The 26,941-nt window shown below is 39.9% G+C and overlaps 1 protein-coding gene across 1 annotated transcript in view; it reads left to right on the forward strand.

Moving 5' to 3' along the window:
* LOC137342579 (ribonucleotide reductase M2 polypeptide) overlaps window positions 1–2,576 on the forward strand; it is a 48,526-nt gene extending 45,950 nt beyond the window's left edge. The window contains exon 10 of the transcript XR_010967292.1: window positions 2,548–2,576. The gene's annotated coding sequence lies outside the window, so the exon portion shown is untranslated. The remainder of the gene's footprint in view (window positions 1–2,547) is intronic.
* Window positions 2,577–26,941: the final 24,365 nt, after the last annotated feature.

Below are 26,941 nucleotides of genomic sequence, written 5' to 3' on the forward strand. Positions count from 1 at the left end.
AATCTCTTTGTCCTCCTTTGCTGAATTCTAAACTGCTCCCAATCCTCAGGCTTGCCGCTTTTTCTGGCAATTTTGTATGTCTCCTCTTTGGATCTAATACTATCCCTAATTTCTTTTGTAAACCACGGTTGAGCCACCTTTCCTGTTTTATTTTTGTGCCAGACAGGAATGAATAATTGTTGTAATATAATATTTAATATTTTTAAATATTAGCCATTGCCTATCCATCCCTTTTAGTAAAGTTCCTCAATCTATCATAGCGAACTCGCACCTCATACTTTCGTAATTTCCTTTATTTAGATTCAGGACCCTAGTTTCGGATTCAACTACTTCACTCTTCACCTTAATGAGGAATTCTATCATGTTATGGTCACTCTTCCCGAAGGGACCCCACACAACAAGATTGTTACTGAATCCTTTCTCATCGCACAATACCCAGTCTAGGATCGCCTGTTCTCTAGTTGGTTCCTCAACATATTGGTCTTGAAAACCATCACGTACACACTCCAGGAATTCCTCCCCCACAGTATTATTGCTAATTTGGTTTGACCAATCTATATGTAGATTAAAGTCACCCATGATTATAGTTGTACGCTTCTTGCATGCGTCTCTAATTTCCTGTTTAATGCCCTCCTCTACATCTCCACTACTGTTTGGGGGCCTATAGACAACCCCCACAAACGTTTTCTGCCCCTTGGTGTTTCTTAGCTCCACCCATAGAGATTCCACATCGTGATTTTCCGAGCCAATATCCTTCCTCACTATTGCATTGATTTTCTCCTTTATTAACAACGCTACCCCACCTCCTTTCCCTTTTTGCCTGTCCTTCCTAAATAGTGAATACCCCTGAATGTTCAGTTCCCATCCTTGGTCACCCTGCAGCCATGTCTCTGTAATCGCAACTATATCATAACCGTTAATATCTACCTGCGCTGTTAATTCATTTAGCTTATTGCGAATGCTCCGCGCATTAAGACACAATGCCTTTAGACTTGTCTTTTTAAGATTGCTAGTCATCTTATTTTGCACTATGGCCCTATTTCTTTTTCGCCTTTGTTTTCTTTGCCTTCCACTATTGCTTCTTCCCTTTCTGTCTTTTGTTTCTATCCTTGTTTCCCCCTCCTCTGTCTCCCTGCTCAGGTTCCCATCCCCCTGCCATTCTAGTTTAAACCTTCCCCAACAGCACTAGCGAACACCCCCGCGAGGACATCGGTCCCGGTCCTGCTCGGGTGTAACCCATCCCGCTTGTACAGGTCCCACCTTCCCCAGAACTGGTCCCAACATCCCAGGAATCTAAATCCCTCCCTCCTACACCATCCCTGCAGCCATGCATTCATCCGGTCTATTCTCCTGTTCCTATACTCACCAGCACGTGGCACTGGTAGTAATCCTGAGATCACTACCTTTGAGGTCCTGTTTTTTAATTTATCTCCTAACTCCTTAAATTCTCCTTGCAGGACCTCATCCCTTTTTTTTTTACCTAAGTCGCTGGTACTGATATGGACCACGACTACTGGCTGTTCACCCTCCCCCTCCAGAATGCCCTGCAGCCGCTCTGTGACATCCTTGACCCTAGCACCAGGGAGGCAACATACAATCCTGGAGTCAAGTTTGCAGCCGCAGAAACACCTATCTGTTCCCCTTACAATTGAATCCCCTATCACTATAGCCCTGCCACTCTTATTCCTCCCTTCCTGTGCAGCAGAGCCACCAGTGGTGCCATGAACTTGGCTCTTGCTGCTTTCCCCTGATAAGCCATCTCCCCCAACAGTATCCAAAGCGGTATATCTGTTTGAGAGGGAGATGGCCCCAGGGGACTCCTGCTCTACCTGCCTAGTCCTTTTACTCTGTTCGTAACTTCATCAGATGTTCTCTTTTCAGTGACTCCTTGGTACTTGCAATAGGTATGTCAGTATCTTCCTTATTTAATGGCAAGAATATATCATTCAAGTTGTAGCGGTCGTAGCTTGGGTACACGACATAAAGTAGAAAATTGGAAACGGTCTTCCTGACTGCTAAATAATGCGGAAAGACAAAATTTATCATTTTGTATCAATTTTTCAAGGCTTGAGGAAATGCATTTTGTAGGGCTGGACAAGCCATATTTCAGAACAATGAGAGATAAAAGCAGAAACTGCTGGAAACGAACAGCAGGTCTTTACATCTGAAAGAGAAAGGCATGTAATCCTAAATTGTTAGCTGCCACTTTAAGAAACAATCTTGACTTTCCTATAAACACAGGAAGTAAAGGTGTCTGCGTCGTGGAGCTAGAGACAGACTGCGTAGTCATAGCTGACTGCAGGGACAGTTAGCATCTCTTACTCTGGTGTTGGATCTTAATATGTGTTTATTGGTAATTCATTTAGTACCACCTTATACTGCCTCATGGAATACTGGAGACATTGTAACCTGCTTGATAAAATAATCATGACAGCCTACTTGTGGGTCTTCGAGAGCCAAAACTTTCTGTAATATTCCAAAAAGGCTCAAGTTAATTCTTGAAAAATCTGCTAATCAGGTGTATCAAAGCAACATTTCTTATTCCAGGGAGAAATTCCAACAGAATCCATAGGATCAAATGTGGACATGGTGAAAAGATGAATTAGGTATGGACCACCAACAGTGAAGCCAAGAACTCCTCAACAAATTGACCCAAAAAATGTGGGTGTGGTGTGGTAAGTATAAATGCTGAATGGAGAGGCATTGCAGAGCTGATTTTCATCTTCAGGTCTAATTAAGATTTGGTGCAAATCTTGTTTGAAATGTCAAATGTAAATGTTCTGGTGTAAGTTAATTTGCAACATTATTCCAGAAAGTTTGTGCAGTCTCAGAGGGGTCTAGGGATGACATTATTGGTGGGAGATGAAAATTGTGCGTAAGTTAATTTAAAAAAAATGAGGACACTTAAAGGGGAGTGTCATAATGGGACCAAAATTCAGAAAGTCTTAAATGACTTCTCAACTCATCAGTAGCCTTTGCCAAGGCTGAAGAGGCAGGGCATTAAGAAGTGGTAGGCAAAAATGAAGGAGAAGGGAACCCAAGGTGCAATGTATAAGTCTGTATTCAAGTTACTGAGCTGCCCAACACCTGACCTCCTTGTTTGATGGCTGCTGAAATGGAAGTGGCGCACAAGGAGGGATGCCCTCTGTACCATTTCACAGGATCATTTCCATAGGTCAGCACTGCATCATGCTTGCAAGGAAGTGCAACAAGTTTCAGGCCACTGTTGACCGTTATTGTCCATACATGTGCCAGCTCTGTGATGCATGGTAGCTCCAGGTGTCCTTGCAGAAGATGGCACAGCTCTGGATCTGCCTTTCTGCGACCCAAACCTTGAGAAGATAGGTCCCCATGGTCATTGTCAGGTAGGTGTGCCAGAACCTGCAGAAATGTTAGGTGACATCTTGGTAGGTGTGGCCAATCTGACAATGGTGGATCTTGATCACCCTGGCATTCCTTCTTTCATACAGTGTCATCTAAAGCATGGCATACACTAATTTGGGTGCTTTTGAAGAGCCATCCAGCATAATGGTTAGTCAGGCAGTCACATGTTGTAATGATACCATCGGGCATCAGCTAACCTAGCTTCTTTTGCAAAGCGGAGCCTTCACCAACATTACGTCTGCCAGATGCAGATGTGCGGGTGCTGGTGGGATGGCACAGAGCACCTCTTAAACAGCTGGACCTGCCTGACATCCCTCTGTAGGTCCTTCTCTTCTTCTGAACACATCAGCTCGGATGATTTCCATTGGGAAAGCCATTGGTGCCAGTAAAGGGAGCAAGGTGCAAAAAAATAATTAACTCCAACTGGCACAAAGGATCATGAAAGTCTGAGTGTCAGCAGGAAAAAGAAACAAAATCCCTCCAAAAAGAGCCTAGAAATTACCTAAAAATACTTCGAAAATGTGTGCTGTTTAAAAGACTTCCCACATGAAAGGTCTGCCCCTCGTAACCATGGACACCAGGTTTCCTCAGTGTGCATTGGACTTGGCTGGGAAATTCAGCGGAGATTTCTGCGCCCTTTCCTAAATATGTCGTTGAAGCTCTTACATGTTACAGAGAAGGGTTTCCACTGCCCACCCCGGACCTGAACAGAAACTTAATAAGGGCTGAAAATAGGCAGAAATCAGGGGAACTAGTTTCAGCCCAATTTCGCGCTTCATTTTTGGGCACAGATTGGGTGTAATGGACACCAATATCAGCCTTGCATATTATAAATTTTCAAAGAAGCAACATTACACAAAGATTGTAATTGTGTGTAAGAGAACAAACTGAGGAAGCTTGAGCTTTCCTAAGAGTGGTAAACACTTGGGAAAGAAACAAACCAGTGAAAACTCTCAAGCTTCGGACTCAGTTTGTCTATACCTCTCCATTCTTCCTAATAACACACTCCTAACTGTTTTATAAACCCTCTTAGACGTACCTTATTTTGTTCAAAGCTACACAGTAAGAATCTAATTGAAACTTACTGTAGAAATCTCATTATGGAGTTTATCTTCATGAGATTTGAGCTGCTTATTCATTTTTACCTTTAACCATATCTGCCGCAACATAAAAATGTAACACGATTACAATATTTCAGTGTATTCTGGGATCATGTGATTTGAAAAAAAGGTTCTTTGGATTTATTTATTTTTCTAATTCTACTTTGGAAATTATTTGTTGCAATGAGGGGTATCAGGTTGCATCTCAAGAGCACGTGATTATCAGTCAAAACCAGTTATCTTAATATTGGATATGATGTGGAGATGCTGGTGATGGACTGAGATGGACAAATGTAAGTAATCTTACAACACCAGGTTATAGTCCAACAGTTTTATATGAAAATCACAAGTTTTCGGAGTCTTCGAAAGCTTGTGATTTTCAAATAAAACTGTTGGACTATAACCTGGTGTTGTAAGATTCCTTACATTAATATTGGATAGAATCACTGTTCTCAACTTTTTTTATATCAGCGCCCCCTTTTGCAAAATCAGAAAAATTTGTAATCCCCCAATCCCTGATTGAGAACTACTGGTGTAGATTGTTTAAGTTATAAAGAAAGACTCACTGAAAATTGCAAATGTCATTGAAAATTGCAACTGTCACTCTATTATATAAGAAAGGAGGAAGGGAAAAAACAGGTAACTACAGACCTGTCATTTCAACATTAGTTGTGGGGAAGTTATTGGAATCTATCATCAGGGATAGACTGGCTGGGAACGAGTAAATATGAGCTGATCCAAGAGAGTCAGCGTGGATTTGTGAAAGGTAGATCATGTCTGACTGATCTAATTGAATTTTTTGAGGAGGCATCTAATTTGCTGGACAGGATAGTATTCATGAACTTCTAGAAGGCAGTTGATGATATTCCACACAAGAAATTATGATCCAAAATGAGAGTGTATGGATAGATGGATTGGATGTAACCTTGTGACATTGGTTGGTAATTGGTTGGGGGGTAGGAGACAGAGTATGGATAAAGGATTGTACTCTGTTTGGTGGGGTGTGACAAGTGATGTTCCCCGGGGATCTGTATGGTGGAATTAGCTTTTCACCATATATATCAATGACTTGGATGAAGGTATAGAGAGTTGTATATCCAAGATTGTAGATGCCACTACGTTAAGAGGCACAGTCAGTGGTGTGGATGGGAGCAGGAAATTACAAAGGGGCATAGACATTAGGTGAGTGGGCAAAACAGTGGCAGATGGAGTTCAATGTGGGGAAGTGTGAGGTCATCCACTTCGGATCCAAGAAAGACATTTTCTTAATGGCAAAAGATTAGGAACTGTGGAGGAGCAAAGAAATTTTGGTGTCCAGGTACACAAATAACTAAATGCTAGTGCACAGGTACAAAATGTAATCAAAAAGGCTAATGGAATGTTGGCCTTTATCTCAAGGGGGCTGAAATACAAAGGGAAGTTATGTTTCAGTCGTACAGAACCTTGGTCAGACCCCCTCTGGAATACTGTGTTCAGTTTTGGGCACCGTATCTGAGAAAGGACATATTGGCCCTGGAGGGGGCAAAGTGCAAATTCATCAGAATTATACCAGGCCTTTAAGGGTAAATTGTAAAGGCAGGTTGCATTAGCTTGGCTTATATTCCCTTGAGTTTAGAAGGTTGAGATGTGACCTAATCAAGGTCTTTAAACTCTTTAAAAGGATTCAACAGTGTGGGATAAGGAGAAGCTCTTTCCTCTGGCAGGGGGATCCAGAAAAAGGAGCGCAATCTTAAAATTAGAGCTCGGCCATTCAGGAGTGAAACCAGGAAGCACATTTTCACATGAAGGGAATTTGGTATTCCCTCCCACAAAAGGCTACGGGTGCTGGGTCAATTGAAATTTTTAAGACTGAGATCGACAGATTTTTATTAGGTAAAGGTATCAAAGAATATGGATCAAAGGCGGGTAAATGGATTTGAGGTATAGATCAGCCATAATCGAATTGAATGTTGGAAGAGGCTCAAGGGGCTGAATGGCCTCCTCCTGTTCCTATGCTTTCCTTGGAGAAAGAAAGACTGAGAGAGATGTCGTCCAGGTCTTTACAATTCTGAGGACTTCAATAAAGTGTGCAGGTTATTTAACTTAATCGATGAATGCAAAAATAGAAGACACAAGTAGAAAGTAAAATGACCAAGCCTTCAACTTGAATTCTTTTCTTCTATAAGGTCCTTTTACACCACAGGTGTGCAGCTGACTTCAGGCATATGGTTCTTCTTCCATCGTCTGCATTCCATAATGTAAACCACCTGACCTACAATAAACCAAAGGCACTGTAAACCCATAGAAATGTGGGTTTATATATCTGCTGTTGGGTTGCGACCATGGGTTTAATTAAAGCAAATGCAGCAAATCAGTCCTACCTGTTTGGCCTGTGGGTCTCTATATTAGCAGTGGAGCCAAGCAGCGCTACAGTGATCAGCTCCCAATGTGGGGTGTTGGAAGGGGAAAGCTGAAAAAAACTGTAAAATATAAAAGCACATATAGAGGAGTGGATATGTGAAACATTCTCCCAATAAAAGCAGTTATGATGTGTTGATTCCTTTCAAAAAGGTAGAAAGGTAAATAGATTTTTTTTGTTAGAAATGGGATTGCCTGTTATAAGGATCATATAGGTAGGAATGAATTACTCCTAGAAACGTAATGGTTGCTGAGCTATTGGGACCGTGAAAATATGTAATGGAATCAACTGGTTAGAAATAAATAATTCGAGGTCTTAAGGTTGCAAGGATATTCTGGAACTTTGTTCTATTATCTTTGAGGATGGGAGAGCAGGGAACAATTTTGCAAAACTTGCCCTCTGTATATTAAGTAAACCAGGTAGAGTCCATGCCAGGGCAAATTGTACGTGGTCTCTGGAAAGAGTGGGCTTGATGGATGGAATGGCCTTTTCTAACAACAATGTCTGGAGGTATTTTATTCAAACTGGTGCATAGGTTGATACTATCCTGGAGACATTCTGTTTATGCTTGGCTTTCTATCTTCAAACCTCGACACAGGTTTAGGCCAGTGTTTCACCGAAAAGGTTAAAAGACTGAACAGGTTCTTTTGGTCATGGAGAAGCAGCTTGAATCAAAGATTTTAAAAACTGCTGTCCAACAACTGGAACTCTTCTCTGTCTATGTACATTCCCCTTAAATCAAATAAATGTGCAATCACAGACAGATAACAGACTTAGCAGCATAGCTATGACAACCATGATCTGAATATTTAATGACAGGAGGGCAGCACTACTTTTGGGAGATCAAGGGAATATATATATTTATTCAATCTTCCTTGGAAGGTAGTTCCCTTGGTAACCAGGTTCAGCAAAGAATCCTGGGAAAATAATAATCATCTCTATTTGCTCGTTATGGTTGGAGAATTCCTGAATGCTGCTGCATTACAGTTGCCATGGTGATCAGCACTCGGGTCTGGTGGTGTAAAAGTTGAGTGAGCTACTGGAATTCTGTGAAGAACTAGTTTGTGAATAGCATAGGTAGAGTTTGTGACTTGTGATAACTGGTTCAGCAACAGCTATTTGACACAATGGAAACAAGAGGGAGCTTCCTTTGTTGCTCCCTTTTAGGGTTTGAATTATGCTGCATTTAGATAGGACAGAGGTGGTCCTAGCATACTGAGCTGGACACAGTTCAGACAGCAGTCCAATAATACCTTGCCATTCTATGGTGCCTGGATACAACAGGGATGACAATGTGAGGAATTCAATTAGTCAAACTCTTTAAAGGTAGATATTTCTGTGGATGTTCCTGGCGTTCAGTATTGCTATAGCAGGTGGGAGGATAATTAAAATTGCAACGCCCCCACTAAGAGAGTATAAACAATCATGGGGCAATTGATTACACTCCCACCCCTGCTAAATTTAATTTTAAAAAACTGCTGCCTGGGACTTTTCAACTGCCTGGGACTTATTCCATGCCATCCCTAAAGTGGGCTCACCGTTATATACAGCAATCTGTCCGGGAGCCCACAGTCACATTTTCAGTATCACATGCCATGAGCTGATGAATCCTCAGGAACTACAGTTGATTGAATTTGCTTTAGTCTTTTTTAAAAAAAAGTCTCTTCTCAACTAATTTCTCAATTCCCCGACCTCCCCAGGCAATAATTGTTAATTAGCTTTAAATGCAAGCATTTATGTAAATGAAATTTCATATTCCTGTAGGAAATACTGTTTGTTTTTTATGGGTCAAAATTGTAAGTGTAACACATGGTTTCAATTAAAGGTTTGCATTTCTTCTCTGTTAAAGTGCTTGATTAGCCAGCTTGAATTTTTGTGGGATTTAGTGTTTGCTTTCTTTGAATGCCTTTGTGAACTTACCACCCATGCTGAGAAAGCTTTTCCCTTAAATTTCCACTCAGCATTGAGCAAGCAGTGAAACCTATAGGTATATTCTGCCTAGAAGGACCTCAGTGGTCTACAACTAACCAATCAGTTCAGTAATCTTGAAACCCTTATACTTTCTAAAAACCCTTAACTCCAGGGTAAAACTCAACAACAAAATGTAATCAAACTCATGATAAGATGGCAGGCTCAAATTCAAGGCCACCATTTTAGCCATATTTCCAAGGCATATTACTTCAATATCAGTACTTCCCTCTTTCTCCCTTCCTTGATTGTTCTCCACAAACAGCAGGAACAGCAGACTATTAGGGGATAGGATTAGATGCTGACAGATTCTGTTTCCACAGTACATCCTTGGAAATACTAACGTGACTTTGAATGAAAAGCCACCTTTTTGTGAATATTTTTTTAATCAAATTACAGGGCTGTGTTGTAAGATGATTATTAAGGATAAGGGCACTGCAGGGTATTCCTTCAACAGCCTGCGTTAAACTCACTGGTGAAAATGCCTTCTCCTCCCTCCCAGATGCCTCTAGCAACCTGTTTTCAGAATCCCTTAACAATATGGAGCTTCCAGACTTCACAAGCAGATCTAAGCCAGCCCTGTTTCCAAACAACCTGAACAGGCCACAAAAGAGTGATACTGCTGCAGGGAATGATTAACATAACAGTTTGTCATTTTCAATGCTGCATACATTCCTTCTGCGATCAGTTTGAAGCTACGTTGTTTCCAGCTGAGCCAGGTCTCATTACAGTTCAAACAAAATTGGTCATCCTTATTTTCCTTTTATTGTATTTTAGATGATTTCATCTCATTTGTTGGAAAGTGTATTTTTAAAAAATTATTTTTAAGAATTCAAATAATACATCTCGCACAATATCCCTAACCCTGTTGGTCCTATTCCCCTCCAGCTCAGCTAGAGTTACAGACGGATAATAAGCCAATTCATTGCTTCCACCTCACTGCCATGTGCTGCGGGGGATAGAGGATCAGGCTGTAGGTGGACAGAACCATGTAGTTGTAGTCTAATCATCCCACCCAGATAGAAAATGCCAGCACTGGCAGGAACAGGGGCAGAAGCAGAGGCCAGGGCAGGGGCAGGGACACAGGGAAGACTGCTGTGCCCTCCTGGAATAAAAACAGTTTTACACATTTTTTATTCAAACCTTTATTTGGCAGATGGGTTGTAGAATTGTTATCTATAATATATTAAAATCTTACGTCTGTACGCATTTCCTGCCAACAACGCTTTACTCCCTATTGTCACATTTTTGTCACACTTTTGTGTCAACTTTTCCCATTATAAATTCCTATGTCCATATTTATCATGGAAACAGCCTTTGTAAACTTGTCACATTGAACTTCCATCCTTCTGTCAATGGTTGTAAACAATTTTACAACACCAAGTTATAGTCCAGCAATTTTATTTTAAATTCACAAGCTTTCGGAGGCTACCTCCTTCCTCAGGTGAACAATGTGGAAATGAAATCCTCGAAATGAAGTTGCATTTATAATCCACAGAACAATGCTTGGTGATAACAGACAGTTTTTTCAACTGCCCGTTGAAAAAACTGTCTGTTATCACCAAGCATTGTTCTGTGAATTATAAATGCGACTTCATTTCGAGGATTTCATTTCCACATTGTTCACCTGAGGAAGGAGGTAGCCTCCGAAAGCTTGTGAATTTAAAATAAAATTGCTGGACTATAACTTGGTGTTGTAAAATTGTTTACAATTGTCAACCCCAGTCCATCACCGGCATCTCCACATCATGTCTGTCAATGGTGGCACTGTAACCTCAATTTTTCATCTCCCAGCTCCTCAGCCTGTACTGCAGAGAAACTCCTACGCTCCAACCAACTCCACTTCCCTGCTTCCCAAATTGCAATAACTTTTGCTATTTGTCCACAAATAACAGTGTAAAATCTCTACCCTGTTAAATATCTTTTACAGCTTTCCCTCTTTGATGTCTCTTTTGAGGCTAAAGAGCTTATCAAGTCATTTTTCACAGTTGATCCCTCTATTTTTTGTTCTCATCATTGACCTTAAGGCCTGCATGGTCCTCTTAGGAGAGTAAAATAATCCACTTGTTCTTTCAGGCATCTTGATATCAAGAAAAATAGAATTCCTTGGCTTTCCCCATACCTGTTAATTTTAGCCGTTAGTGGGTAATGGCATTGCCCACTGTAGTATGAGGCCATACAAACCAGAAGGTCTCAGGTTTACTTCCCAGTTTATGCCGAGTCACAGCTTTGAGTACATTGCCAAAGTGACTATAATTTATATTTGAGACTTGACAGCGTGTATCAGCAGGCTATTCTTTCACGGGGGGCATCGCACGAGCTGAATTTCATCCTCGCCTTTCAGGAGAAGTGACTGGATAGTGGCCGCGGCAGAAAACCTATCTGTCTTTTCCTTTATTACCCTTCCTGGCGCAGGGATACTGAGTCTAATTGTTGTACCCCCATCATTATGTCTGAAGGTTGTCCCACCTCAGCCTCTCCCCCAACTACTTGGGCTTATTTTCCTTTTCAAGCACCACTCTCTTCCATCCCTCCTATTTTTAATTCAAAGTCCTTGTCATCCAATAACTTTGCAAGTTCCATGGCAACTTACTCTCTGAACTTTCCATTCATCTATGAAGCTGGCAACCTATGCACTGTGACTACTCATCCTCAATGACGTCAATCTCCACCTAATTCTTCTTTCTTCCTCTCCTCTAACATCTCTGCCCTTCTGTCCTTGTTCAACTTCACCCTTAACATCAAGTCGCAAACCAATGGCCACCCTTACAATCTCCCCATCTCTCATTGCCTCACCACCTCCGTGGTCTTGATCACCAGTACGGCTATCTCTTATCTCATCCTCATCTCCTTCAATATCCATGTCTCCCTGTCTACCTCCAACCTCACTATTCTCAACTTCTGCCCCTGGAAATAGCTGCCCACAGCTTTCACCAACTAGTTCTCTAACACCCAGCTCCCCTTCTCTGGCCCTCCACCTGTCATGCCACCACTGTAGCTGCTGACCTATTTGGAATCATAGAATCATAGAATGATACAGCTCAGAAGGAGGCCATTCGGCCCATCATGCCTGTGCCAGCTCTTTGAAAGAGCATTCCAATTAATCCCATTTCCCCGCCCTTTCCCCATAGCCCTTCAAATTTTCCCCTTCAAGTATTTATCCAATCCCTTTTGAAAGTTATTCTTGAATCTGCTTCCACCACTCTTTCAGCAGTGCATTCCAGATCATAACAACTCGCTGTGTAAAAAAAAATTCTCCTCATCTTGCCTCTGGTTCTTTTGCCAATTACCTTAACTTTGTGTCCATTGATTACTGACCCTTCTGCCACTGGAAACAGTTTATCCTTATTTATTCTATCAAAACCCTTCATGATTTTGAACACCTTTATCAAATCTCCCTTTAACCTTCTCTGCTCTAAGGAGAACAACCCAGCTTCTCCAGTCTCTCCATATAACTGAAGTCCCACATCCCTGGCACCATTCTCGTAAATCTCCTCTGTCCCTTCTCTAAAGCCTTGACATCTTCCTAAGGTGTGGTGCCCAGAATTGGACACAATACACCAGCTGTGGCCTAACCACTGATTTATAAAAAGGTTTAACATAACTTCCTTACTTTTGTACTCTATGCCTCTGTTTATAAAGCCAAGGATCCCATACGCTTTTTTAACAGCTTTCTTAACATGTCCTGCCACCTTCAAAGATTTGTGTACGTATACCCCCATGTCACTCTGTTCCTGCATCCCCTTTAAAATTGTACCTTTTACTTTATATTGTCTCACCTCATTCTACCTACTGAAATGTATCTGCGTTAAATTGCATCTGCCATGTGTCTGTCCAGTTCACCAGTCTGCCTATATCCCCCTGAAGTCTGTTACTATCCTCCTCACTGTTTACTACATTTCAGAGTTTCATGTCATCTGTAAACTTTTAAATTATGCCCTGTACACCCAAGTCCAGGTCATTAATATATATCAAAAAGAGCAGCAGTCCTAATACCAGCCCCTGGGGGACAATACTCTATACTTCCCTCCAGTCTGAAAAACAACCATTCACTACTACTCTCTGTTTTCTGTCCCTTAGCCAATTTTGTATCCATGCAGCCGCTGCCCCTTTAATCCCATGGGCTTCAATTTTGCTGACAAGTTTATTATATGGTTTTTTATCAAATGTCTTTTGAAAGTCCATATACACAACAACCGCACTAACCTCATCAACCCTCTTTGTTACTTTATCCCCATCAATCTCTCAATGGGTCAAATAAAAAATCCTTTTTTAAAATTTTCAAAGCCCTCCATGGCATCACCCCACTATACCTCTGCAACCTCCCACAGCCTTATGTCCTCTCCTGTCCCCTCTGATTCTCTGCCTCTGGCTTTCTTTGCATTTGTTAACTCTCTTTGCTCCAGCATTGATGGTTGAGCCTTCAAACATAATGCTGGGGGTACAACAATTAGCCTCAGTATCCCTGGGACAGGAAGGGTAATGAGGGAAAAAGCAGATAAGTTTTCTGCCCCGGACCCTGCGAGGATGAGATTCAGCTCATGTGATGCCCCCTGTGACAGAGTAGCCTGCTGATACACGCTGTCAAGTCTCAAATATAAAATATAGTCACTTTGGCAGTGTACTCAAGGCTGTGGCTGTCAGTTGAACCATAGCCCAATATAAGTACCTGCCATCAGGAGATGGGGAGAGAAGAAGCTAAAACATTTGTAAAAAGCCTAATTTTATGTAGAAGAATCTTGTATGAATAGTGTGAGTTCTAATCCAAACAGAAGCATAGTCCTATAATTAATGTAAAGGAAAAGAACATTCTATGAGCAACATTTAATTACAAAAGTCAATAGACCAGCAGGATTCATTACAGATTGATTAGCTGTATGTCGCAATGTCTGATGGGTTTGACGTTGTCTGGGATACAGTCATTCAATCCATTTAGAAGCAACATTAGCAGACAGGAAGGATCTTGACCTTTATGTTCTATTGAGATGTTCAGTTACAAACAGAATTCTCTATGCATCAAGATGTCACTTTCAATGTATTCAGTAAAATAGCATTCCATGTGTTCCCAGGAGTATTATGAACTCTTCACAGTGTTACAGTTGAAGGTTTATGTGAGGATGAACAAATCACTGCAGATTTGTTGATTCAGTTCAAGTAAAACCAATCCCAGGCTATGATCTCACAGTCAGACCACTGTCCGTCTGACCCCCCCACCCTGACACACATGAAAAATGGCCCGTAAATTGCTCCGAGCGGTGAACGAAGACCACTCGTTGCTCCATAGATTTGTACTCGCCCACTAACTTACTGCGGGAACTTCCTCTATTAGGAAGCGAAGAAGAGCCCAGCGTTAATTCTAGCAAAGCTAGGACCCGTTGAAGAAGTGAGAGGAGCGATTTCTCCCCCCGACCAATCAGATTGCAGCATCCTTGAAAAGCCGTGAATAGTCAAAACCTTGAAGTACAAGCGGCAACAATGAAATCATCTGTAAAACTGTTACAGATAGCGGAAAAAAGAGAGGGTAAGAAATATCGAATTGAATCAAAGAGACAGAAGGAAAAAGTAAAAATATTTTTTTTTAATTTTTAATTTTTTTAGTTTAAAATTTTAATTTAATTTTCTTAATGACCAAAAACTATTAAAATAGGGAGTATCGAGACTCCACATTTTTAAAAGTTAATTTTTAGTTGTTTGGCATTCATTAAGACTTACCGTGCTGTTAAAACTTAATTTAGACCTGGTATATTTAAGCATACCTGTTTTGTGGTGATGTTAGTTAGTTTCTATCTGGGCAGAAGAGCAAGTTAGCGCTGGTCCATTGATTCTACTAATTGAAGTCGATGATATCCCTTTAATGCTAACCTGTCAGATCATCGGCGAACCAGGAAGAGCAAGTTCTGGATTTCCGCATTTGACTGCGCATGGGTGGACTCGCTCTTTCATTTGGCTACTAACAACGGTGAGCGCCGTTCTTTTTAAAGCAATTTCCGGCCCATTATTTTTAAAGTGTTTGCAGCTAACCCTAATGAAATGTCTTGAGACAATAATAGTCCATAATGCTTACCAGAAAGCCTCTCACTTCTAAAGGAAGTTCAATTCATCTTTATATCTTGTCCCATCATCTGCCAAACATCCTCTTGGCTCTGAATAGTAACATCTGCTACAGAGTGAGTCAACCACGCACATGCACATAAATATACACACCAAGCAAAACATACAGCAGTGTCTGAGCAAAATCTTCACCTTAGCCCCATTGAACATATGGGATGAATTAGAAAGGAAGATGAGGAAAAATGTAACTAATAAATTAAGGGACACAGGGTTCACAGAAGGAATAGGCTAAAATTCTATTGGTGCTGTTTCCTCGTTGAGTTGGAAGTTATGTCGCTCATGGAATTGCTACCAGGTATCTGTCTCGGCACACATTTGCATGCCTGTCATCATTTCAAGTTACTGGAGAGAATTAACATATGCATTTAGTTGACTTTCTAGTACTTTCTCTGGTCATCCAAGATGTTCTAGTAGCTATTTTGAAGTAGTGCAACAAAGCCATATTTACAACACACTGACAGTGAAAGAATACTTCCTGGGATTTAATCTAAGTCTTTGCTTTCATATGAGTGAGCAGACTCTAAAGTCTCACCTTGTGGCATTTTTATAGGTAAGCCCACCCATTCACATCAGAACACCTAACTGGACTTCTGTGCAACTCCAGCTATGTCTGAATTGAAAGATGCTTTAAAATATAAAAAAACTGCAGGAAGGATAACCTGACTTAATATGGCCCGACTTCAACACCAGCCACCATTCTGTTTAGATACTAAAATCCAGCCAGTTCAAAGTCTGCTGAGAATAAGATGTTGGTATATCATAAATGAAATTGGCATTACATTTGACCTAGTTATACTTCAGCTGATAAAAGTTTGATGGTGCAAAGAGGAACCAATTCCATTTCACAGCACTTTACTCACTCAGCCTCATTAAGCCTTGAGATACAGGGACTATTTCCACTGGAGCAGAGAAGGCTGAGGAAATTTAATAGAATATTTTTAATATATGAAGGATTTTGATGGGGTGAATATGGAAAGACTAAAATTGTCACCAAAAATAAGGAGAAAGTTTAGGAGAAATTTCTTGAGGCACAAAGTTATTAAATCATGGAATGCTTTGCCGCAGGGAGTAGTTGAGACAGAGCGCATTGCATTTTTTAAGAGAAAAGTAGATAAACATTTGATTTGAATTAGGGGAAGGTACAGGTCTATGGAGGGAGAACAGTGCAGTCGGGTTAGTTTTGGATTGTTGTAGCAAAGAACCAGCTCTGACACGATGGGTCAAATGGCTTTGTTCAGTGCTGTAAACATCTGTGATTCTAACCCACTTACAGGCATATATGCATTTGGATTATGATCATCAGGAGTGACATTGCAATTTGACTTCTAAGAAAATCTGCATGGTTCTATTTTTATGTTATCTAGATTGTTTTAAAACCCAAGGCAGAATTTTGCAACCAATAGTAATTATATTTTCATTAATATGGGGCCTTATCATGTTTGTTGAAAGGTCTCAAAGCACTTCTAACAATGAATTGCTTTTGGAATGCAGAGACTGTTATGTGGGCAAAATGGGACTCATATTTACTGTATTCTTTGGATAAAGTATTGGAAATGTTTTTTGATTTTACCACCAAAACTGGGATTTGTAATGTCCAGCTTTGCAAATGCGCGACGTGACGTCAATTGAATGTTGATTCTTGGACTGTTCAATTAATCACAACATGCCAACAGTGCTGACAAGCAGGACAAGTTCCTGAGACTGGAAGATGTCTCAAGTTATGGAAGGTAGGTGAGGGGTAGCTGGGATTATTAATATGCGTTCCTGTGGACTCCTGCAGCTTGGTTCATTGCCTTCAGGAGTCAGAAAGGGATTTCCCAGCGTTTTCTTAAATTGGCCTCAGGTCTATTTTAATGTTTTACTGCCTCGTCCAGAAGGTTGCAGAGCTGGGGAATGAGAATGGTTAATGGTGCATTTGGGCTGGATGGGATGGACTTGATGGACAAGATGGCCCTATTCCTGTAAATTTTTGTATGTTCCTATGTCTACCAGGACAGGCGAAGGAAATGGTCACAACCCCTTAAAAATCTGCTCAGCAGGCATTGAATTACAATTAAGAGGGGAAATTAAAAATTCCTGCAGAGGTCTGGAGTTTGTTGCTGGTGCTGCTAATAAAACACAAGAACAGAGTTTGCTGCTGGTGATTGTGGCAAACGCTGTGCCATTGGAAAAACTCAGTTTTGAATGCCAAAATAAAATGGGAAAAGAATATATGTAAATTGAAGAGCTGTCGGCATCTTTTATCAACTAAAACAGAAGTTAGGAAATTACTCCCCTGCTGTATGTTTTCTCTTAATGTGGAGATGCCGGTGATGGACTGGGGTTGACAATTGTAAACAATTTTACAACACCAAGTTATAGTCCAGCAATTTTATTTTAAATTCACAAGCTTTCGGAGATTTTCTCCTTCCAAAAACATTTGCCTGAGGAAGGAGAAAATCTCCGAAAGCTTGTGAATTTAAAATAAAATTGCTGGACTATAACTTGGTGTTGTAAAATTGTTTACAATTGTTTTCTCTTACATAGAAACAATGGATATTCAGAAGGATTAAAAGGTCTCAATGAGGGTTCACTTGACACTACAATCTGTGAAAGCAATGCTCAAGCTGATGCTGGCAGCCAGTATGCTCCAGGCAGTTGATGTTTGATGACATCCGGACTGAAAGATTAACAATTATAATGTGATTGCTGCAAGTGGTGGCACAACAGGCTGTTATTTGCACTGCAGTTGAAAATCATCACTTTGCATTTCCCTGATACCAACACAAACACAGGATAGCACCGTTTACAATCTTATCAATCGATTCCAAAATGATTAGCCTGCAGCCCATTTCTGGTTAACAGCATTTATAAGGTGTATTAAGTTCCCTCTCACATATTATTTCCTAACGATGCTACAAAGCAATTTTATAAAAGCACTGAGAAAATATGTCACTTACAATAAAAAAAGATTCATGAATATTGATAGAGAAAAAGATATTAATGTGGTAAACAGACGACTCACTTAACGGGAACTGACTGCAGAGCTGTTTGAATTGATTTTATGGATATACAGAGGAAAATAACTAATTCATCCTGTAAGGTTTCTGTGTGATGAATAAAGCTTTTTGTGATGATGTTTTATGTTAAAAACAAAGAATCCAGCAGACAGGCGATTAGACGGTTTTAGGCTGATTTATTAATAGCAGATCGTATATCTCTCTTCCGTCAGCTTGTGGCGCAGGTTCGATCTACCACTCAAAGTTGAGATTAAAATAGATAAAAGAAGACTGGAATTTAAAAAGGACAGAGAAATCCCAAGAGATAAATAAATTTGCGATCTATTGATTTAGGTGACTGGCATCACACCTATTTGGCAAAACTGAAACATTTATTCCAGCGATGCACAAGCAGCAGGAATTTAAAACTCAGGAGCTTTACTGTAATGAGCACAACATTTATTCTGACTCTGACTAGCAGATTTTTCTTTTTGTCAGCCAGTCCTGAGTCATGTAATCGCTTGCTTGTAAATTGATCCTACTATTTTTATTATGGATTTAATTGAACAATATATTTTATATTGAAGTACAGGACATTGCACTTCATGTTTTAATCAGCTGTCTGTCTCGTGATTCTGCACAAATCACAATCTTTTGAACTGTCCTACCTTGTTCCTCAAAGTTCCAAAAGTGCCTCCCCACTCGCTTTTCCTCCACTTCGCAATCCCTACATCTTGTAATGAAGGTTTGTTGCATTGGCTCCCACTTGCACTGATTCTTTCCCAGGACCTCAAAATTGTGGCATTCCTTACCTCTCTGTAGCCCCAATTTTAACTCTGCTCACCTGGTGGGAACGATGAGAGTGGGGGTTAAATTGGCGGTCAAGTGCCTTCCGCAACATTACTGATGCATTCACATCCACCGCCATTTTAACTCCTAGGATTTCGGCAGCGCAAGGCCACCTGCCACAGATAGAGGGTGACCTGATTAATATTTAAATGTCGGAGTCCAAAGATATCATACAAACCCTCGAGGCTATTTTAACTGCAGGTCACAACAACTGCGAAGTCAAGTGCCAGAGCTGTCTGGCCAGAAGAGGCCCAGGTAAGTTGTTTGTTTTAAAATTTATTTTATAGATTTCCTTGTGAACCAGGAGGAGCAGGAATGTCTCCACATGAAAACCTTGGGCTTCAACTGCCCCGGGCATCCCTTTCCCCCACCGAACAGGATCTCCTCAGAACCAACCCCCCGAAAACCTACCTTATGCCAAGGACCATTCTCTCAGGTGCCCATGGCAGTCTCCTGCTGGGTTTGGGCGGGAGTCAGCGTTCCCACATTTCCCACACATTTTGCTCCCACTCTGAGTTAAAATTGGGGTCTTTTCTTCCTTTTATCTACAGGCTTATAAAACAAAATCTTGGCATCAACTAACCACTATTTCTTGATTTACCTTGTGTTCTAATATACTTTTCTCAAATTTAGTAATATTCTACAATGCGGGCCTTGATCCTCCAGTTAAGTTTTTCAACTGACAAAAACTGTATGATCACATAAGTGAAAAAAACAAAAATGATGGCAGTTAGGGCCTTGTGTGGTACTAATTTTGACTTCTTTCCAGTATTACAGTCTTTAATCACGTGTTAATACCAGCTCTCTTCATCCTCTGGCTACTCATTTTTTATGAGACATTCATATTTGTTATTATGAAGTGCAAATATTTTAGAATCAAGAGCTTGTTTCCAACCACTTAGCATGGAGATTTACAGAATTTTTAAAAATTCATTCATGGGATGTGGGCGTCACTGGCAAGGCCAGCATATATTGCCCATCTCTAATTGCCCTTGAGAAGGTGGTGGTGAGCCGCCTTCTTGAACCGCTGCAGTCCGTGTGGTAAAGGTTCTCCCGCAGTGCTGTTAGGTAGGGAGTTCCAGGATTTTGACCCAGCGACGATGAAGGAACGGCGATATATTTCCAAGTCGGGATGGTGTGTGACTTGGAGGGAAACGGGCAGGTGGTGATGTTCCCATGCGCCTGCTGCCCTTATCCCTCTAGGTGGTAGAGGTCACGGGTTTGGGAGGTGTTGTTGAGTATATGTATATGTATGCTGAGTACAAATACACTGCCTTATGGAGAGTAATTCAAATAAATAGCCAACAGCACAATGAAGAGATCATAAAAGGTTATAGCACATATCCAGCTGTCTATCTATCAATTATATACTAAAATGATTATGTTTGCATACATTTCCTGTTGTGTATCACTTACTTCCTGTAACTGTTATGTTTTTCTGTCACACTTTTGCATCACATTTTGTGTGGCTCAAGATAAAACAGCAGCAAATCAGAACTGAAGAGGTAGGGAGCATATGAATTACAAGTTAGGAAAAGACTAGGAAACTACCAATGAGAAACTATATATATATATATATATATATATATAATTCTAAATATTTACTGTTGATATAAATCTTTGGGACAAAAGGTGCTCTTTGCAAGGTAGAAATGGAACTTAAAAGGCCAAAGAAAATAATCATTGTTCCTTTGGAAAGCTGAATTGTGTTTCTAGTATTCTGAAGCTAGAAATTGCTCCTTTAACAAAAATCAAATTATCTACCATGCCCATGGAATACAAGGGCCATTTTTTACAGACAGTAAAATATTAATGGATAATTCCCTCACCAGCATTTCTTTTGTCTTTTCCTTTGAAACCATGCTGAAGAATAATGAGATTTGAGCAGAATTGGGCAATGAAAGCTGAGAACATGGAATTGGAGTTGTCAGGTGTGTGAATTTTTCTAGTGTTTGGAATGCTAACGACCAAAAATGAAAACCCCCCACAGGCATGGGGAGATGAGAGAGGGGAAATCTGAGAGAGAGTTGTCGCCAGGCTGCTCTTGCTCATCTCCTACCTTGAACATTAGTGAATACTAATAATACTGATTATTCATGCAGTTAGTCTTAACTAAATCCCAGAATTATTGAATTAGTAATTTAATATAATGAGCTATACCTTACTTTCCTCTCTAGCCTGTCACTACTTATCTAATTAGAATACTGTTACATTATCAACCTTAGTTTCTAGAGAAAACATTTAAAGAAACCTCTGGGAACTGTCAATCGTTACCAACTATGTAATAGTAGAGTTACTCCACAAGCCTTCTTCAGCTAAAGGACCATTGCAGGTATTTTGACCCTGAAGGGCCTCTTTACTGACCATGTACATGTGGGGGGAAAGCACACCCTTGTTATATAGAGTCCATAATGTAACACCACTAAAAAGGAGTTAATGTCTCTGCTAAAACAGCAGACAAAGGAATTGTTATACAAGTGCCTTAAGGGTTCATCTGCAATTTTGCCAATAGTAGAAAACAAACCTTTGTTTTCCTTTTCAAAATGGAAATTTTCATTTTTGTGTATAATTCTTTTAAAATTTGAATTCTGTGCTTGTTAATTTGAGGACTATTGTTAGGGGAAATGGAGCACTCTCTTTCTCTTTTGGCACTCGGGATAATTTTCAATTTATCGCCTGAACGTAAATCTGGCGTTGCGTATTGGGCGACGGTTGTAGAAACTGCTCAATTTTCCATTGAAATAAATATAAAGAAAAATCGGGCAGTTTCTATAATATGCGCCTGCCGCTCTATGCCAGCTTTACTCTCTGGCAGTAGGTTGAAAATTATCCATTTAATGCCAACATTAGGTATAGCACAGGCCAGAAGCAGGATAAAGCTCATTTTACTCTGCCCCAACAACGTGCCTCATAAAAGCAGTGTATATTTTTACCATTTCACACACCAACTATTTTGTGATCCCTCTAAGTGACATTGCCAGTGGAGTGCTAATTTGTGACGATTTATGGGTAGTCTCGTGTTATGTTGTGCAGCATTTGGAAATGGACTGAGATTGTCCATATTCATTTCACTTCCTGCTAGCAGAGAGGGGAGACTTTATTCTCACTAGTCAGAGTTTGATCTCAAGTCTCGAGGTAGAAGCACAGTGTTCTAATGCATCGCACTACTCAGTCTGCAATTTAAAAAAAAAATCATCCATATATTGTGTACAAGAAGATAAGTAAGTTTAAAGCTGTAAAACAATTAATTCTGCAGATATTCATAAATCACACTAGTTTTCCTCTTTCTAATTATGGCATCATGAGAAGCCATCAATTGAATTATATCTTTGGATCTCATTGCCAGCTATTTTGTTATCCCATAAGCAACGTATTATTGCTGCGTTGTGAGTTTTTTATACTTCTGGACTTTGTGTCTCTGTAAAGACAATAAAATATGATCTAAGGTCCACTAATCTATCTTGCTGCTGTTATTCTTAAAATATGTATATATATATATCTAGTGTCAAAGTGCTCTCTAACATAACACTAAATGAATATGTTTGGGAGTCTTAATATTTTACCCATGTAAATAGAGTATTATAGTTGTTGTTAGTTACAGTTAGACATGCATACAAACACATTAATAGCTTGGGATGTTGTAATAATGGGTTCTTTCAGGATTCTCCAAAAGATATTTTTTATTCTTTTGACAGTTGTCCTGAAAGTGTGAAGATGAAGTGTTCTATTAAATTACTTGACCAATATTTAATTTCTTTTCTCTATATTTTACAGAAATGTTGTATGAATCCTGTGATTTTTAACTCCTTCACTACACATTTTCTTGGCGAATTTACTTATGGGTTGTTGTCCCTCACCAGGCTTGTCAGCAAAGAAAAAATATAGATAGCATCATCTAAAACGGATTTTTATTTCTGAAATATCAAAGTGACTATAGACACATTCTAATACAAGTTTCTGGACACTCAACCAGGTGTGTGCTAATGGAGGCACCACAGCATAATATGGACAGCAGCATACTAGGAGAACTGGATATGAAGTAGGTAGAATGCATTCCTCAGAAGAGTTCCTATAATCTGTTGTTCCAGACATTCACTTTAATTGTTGCACCAGGTGTGGTTCAGATCTACAGAAATCCTGTTTTATGCTCACATCACAGTGCTGAAGAAGTGATTTATGTTAATTTTAAACAATGGTATTTTGTATCCATGTTTCTTTAGAAGATGATAGAAAGATTTTGTTAAGTATTTTAAAAACATTTGTTTTATGTTACAGTTGGCCCAGGGTGCCTCTAACTGAGTTGGTCCTTCCTTCTTCCAGATCAGCTGGAATAAATATCACTGTACCAAGTCCAGGCTATAAAATGGGGTCAGATTGTTAATGGTACAATATAAGCACTAAATGTGGATAGAAGTTTCAGCTTGGCCCAGTTGTTAAATATATTAAAGTTGACGCTTCATTCTGGCTTGCAGGCTGATCTGGTGGTGTCCATGCCAGGAAATTTTATTCACAGCTTGGTACTACGGTATATTCAGTTGTTATGTTTATTTAAATTACGTTTATTCTCCTCATTTCAAAAATGTATTCTTTTTTCTTTTTAGTCTCCGCTGCATCACATCATTTCCATACTCAGCTGCTCAAAGCTTCCATCAATACTTTTCTGTGGCCCAGTGACAAAAGACACATTTTCCCTTCTTCCCTGTGGGTAAACATTAAGCTTTGTTTGTATCCATGGTGACACAGCCAAGATCAGGAACTCGCCTTCTGGGAAATGATAAGGTCAAACCCATAATTACAAACTCATATCATATCATTTCATGATTTGAAGATATGGTACAGTAACTATGAGAAGTGTAAAATTCTAGTAATAATAATGGTATATGGATTTCAGTGGCAAGTATAGATGACTTAATAAAGGACAAGTCCTGAATACGTAATGCAGACTAACCATTAGGTTCAGGTACAGACGAAAAACCTGTAGGGATAATACTGGGTACTTATCACATAATATCCATTTCATTTAGGAAAAAGTGAAATTTCCTGAACTGTGGATGCCTAGTACACATTAGCGAATAGATTGAAGAACAGGCTAAAATGCAGTAGGGCGATTGATGGATATTTGTTGGATATCATTCACTAAATTAAATTAGACTAAAATCTCACATTGCACATCTCTTCAAAAAAACTTTTGTGCTTTCTCATTCTCTGACTGTGAGTCTTGTCCTTTCTGTCACTTGTTTTCTCTCAAATGTCCCAACATCAGCAACATTCCCTGAAGGAGATGCTAGGTGACACTATCCTGAAATCTATTTGGCGGTTGTCACAAATTCTGTTTCCCCACCACATTTTTTTAAAATCAAGGTCAACTCCTTCCTCACTTTTCTCATTAAACCAAATAACATTGCGTGCACTAGGGATTTAAGCTGTAATCCTGAAGGCTTAGAACCCTCTTATTTTCTTCATTTCATAGGCCTGGTGATAACTTAAGGAAAACACTTTTTGCTTTGACCTAGCAAAGTCACAAATAGGTCAACCCTTAGCATCCTGAGCAGAGTTAATGCCCTTATCTAAAGAAGAACATATTTCTTTTTCAACATTCCTCTTCCCACAAACTCACAGATTTTCAATTATTCTTAATCTCTTGTGTAAATCTCCCCCCACGCCACGCCGCCGTTCCCCCGGATTGCTCCTCTGATAGTAAAGCATGTAAGTGACCTGCTTCTGGCCTATGCTAAACCAATTAAAGTGGACCTTACAAGAGTTTGACAGGTTGACTCGGGCTCAAGGCTCCTTAGTTGAAGCCTAGCTAAGATCAGCAATTCATCTTAAATTAATTTTCAGGTGCTTATTCTTTTCTACTTCTTTAACCCTGAAATCTTTTATCCTGTTTATTTTTCATATTTGTATTGGAGTGAATCTAATATGCACTCAACCCACAATCAAATGTTATTGATGTAAAGTAAAACAGCGGCCTGGTTTTACATTTGAAGGCAGCCTTTGATCTGATGATGCCCAGTGTGGCAGTAGAAAGTCCCTACTCTAACATCCAACTGACATGGACCATGCATGATCAGATTTGAAAAGGCCAGATTCTGCAGCAATACCTGTGTGTGACAATGTATATGCTCAGCATTTCTATCTTTTAAAAAAAAATTAGACAGTGCATTTGAAGTGGACTAGAAAAAGCCTGGAAATAATTTGGCGTATTTAGATTCCCTTTTGCAGCAAGCACAAGCTGCAAAAGTAAATTACACCAAGAGCTGAGCAATGAACTGTTTTTAGTTTAAAATATGTCATTGTGCTGAGGATGATATTCAGCAAGTTGAACCATCACACAAATGGACACAAACTAACCAGTTACTGGGAAAAGGTAATTACATTTAATTCAGTGCACAGTGATACACTCAATATTTATCCAGACACAAACATGTGCACTCAAAATATTGTTATCTGCAGGTATTATTTTACAAAAGAATGTAAATGAATTCAATTGTATATGTGACAGTAAGAGGCAGCAATATTTCATCCCTTTTTCCAGATTAAAATCATTTTCATTGCATCTCCTGAGTCAGCCATGACATTTTAAATCGTATTCAACTCGGCAACAAGACAACATGCACCTTCGAGCACATTAAGCATAGAAAAATAGCCTCACAGCAGGGTCAGTAGTTATGCACAGAAATTAAAAGACCCTAGTGAATTTATACAACTAACAACTTTTTTTAAAAAGAACCTCAACCATATGAGTTCCATGATGCCTTTGGTTGTCTACCCAAAGAACATAATGATCATGTCACAGAATTGTCACTGTCCATCTGGTTTTAAATCAACGAGTCCAGTTTTTACCTAGAGCATTCAGAAATTTCTAAAGTCGAAACTAGATCCCAAAAATCTGTTTTTTAAAGAGATTTTTTTTTCTACTTACTTACGTAACTTACATTCTGAAGACATTAATTATTATTTTTGAACATCAACATCAGCAAAGCAAAATTCATGACTTGAGCCATGATCCCACACTCTTTCAGGTTAGTCGTTAAACCGAGACCCCCATCTGCCCTCTTAGGTGGACATAAAAGTCACCAGGGACGGATGGATTGTTTCCTAGGCTATTGAAGGAAGCCAGGGAGGAAATAATGGATGCTCTGAGGATCATTTTCCAATCCTCACTAGATACAGGGGAGGTACCGGAGGACTGGAAGACTGCAAACGTAGTACCATTGTTTAAAAAGAGTACGAGGGAAAGGCCGAACAATTATAGGCCGGTCAGTCTTACCTCGGTGATGGGCAAACTATTGGAATCAATACTGAGAGATAGGATAAACTGTCACTTGGAAAGACATGGTTTAATCAGCGATAGTCAGTGTGGATTTGTTCAGGGAAGGTCATGCCTTACAAATCTGATTGAATTCTTTGAGGAAGTGACAAGGAGGATTGATGAGGGTAGTGCAGTGGATGTTGTCTACATGGATTTTAGTAAGGCATTTGACAAGGTCCCACATGGCAGACTGGTCAGAAAGGTAAAAGCCCATGGGATACAGGGAAATGTGGTGAATTGGATCCAAAATTGGCTCAGTAACAGGAAACAAAGGGTAAAAGTCGATGGATGTCTTTGCGAATGGAAATCCATTTCCAGTGGTGTGCCACGGGGCTCAGTGTTGGGTCCCTTACTGTTCGTGGTATATATTAATGATTTGGAATTCTTAAAAAAAATTTGTTCATGGGATGTAGGCATCGCTGGCAAGGCCAGCATTTATTGCCCATCCCTAATTGCCCTTGAGAAGGTGGTGGTGAGCTGCCTTCTTGAAAACTGAGTGGCTTGCTAGGCCATTTCAGAGGGCGAATAGGAATCAACCACATTGCTGTGGGTCTGGAGTCACATATGGGCCAGACCGGGTAAGGACGGCAGGTTTCCTTCCCTAAAGGACATTAGTGAACCAGATGGGTTTTTACGACAATCCAGTAGTTTCATGGCCACCATTACTGATACTAGTTGTTTTAAAATTCCAGATTTTATTTAATTAATTGAATTTAAATTCTCCTGCTGCTGTGGACTACATTACTTGAATGTAGGGGGCATGATTGGCAAATTTGCAGACGACACAAAAATTGGCCGTGTAGTTGATAGTGAAGAGGATAGCTGTAGACTCCAAGAA

Source organism: Heptranchias perlo, chromosome 26 (assembly GCF_035084215.1).
Source record: "Heptranchias perlo isolate sHepPer1 chromosome 26, sHepPer1.hap1, whole genome shotgun sequence".
In the NCBI taxonomy this organism is placed as follows: domain Eukaryota; kingdom Metazoa; phylum Chordata; class Chondrichthyes; order Hexanchiformes; family Hexanchidae; genus Heptranchias; species Heptranchias perlo.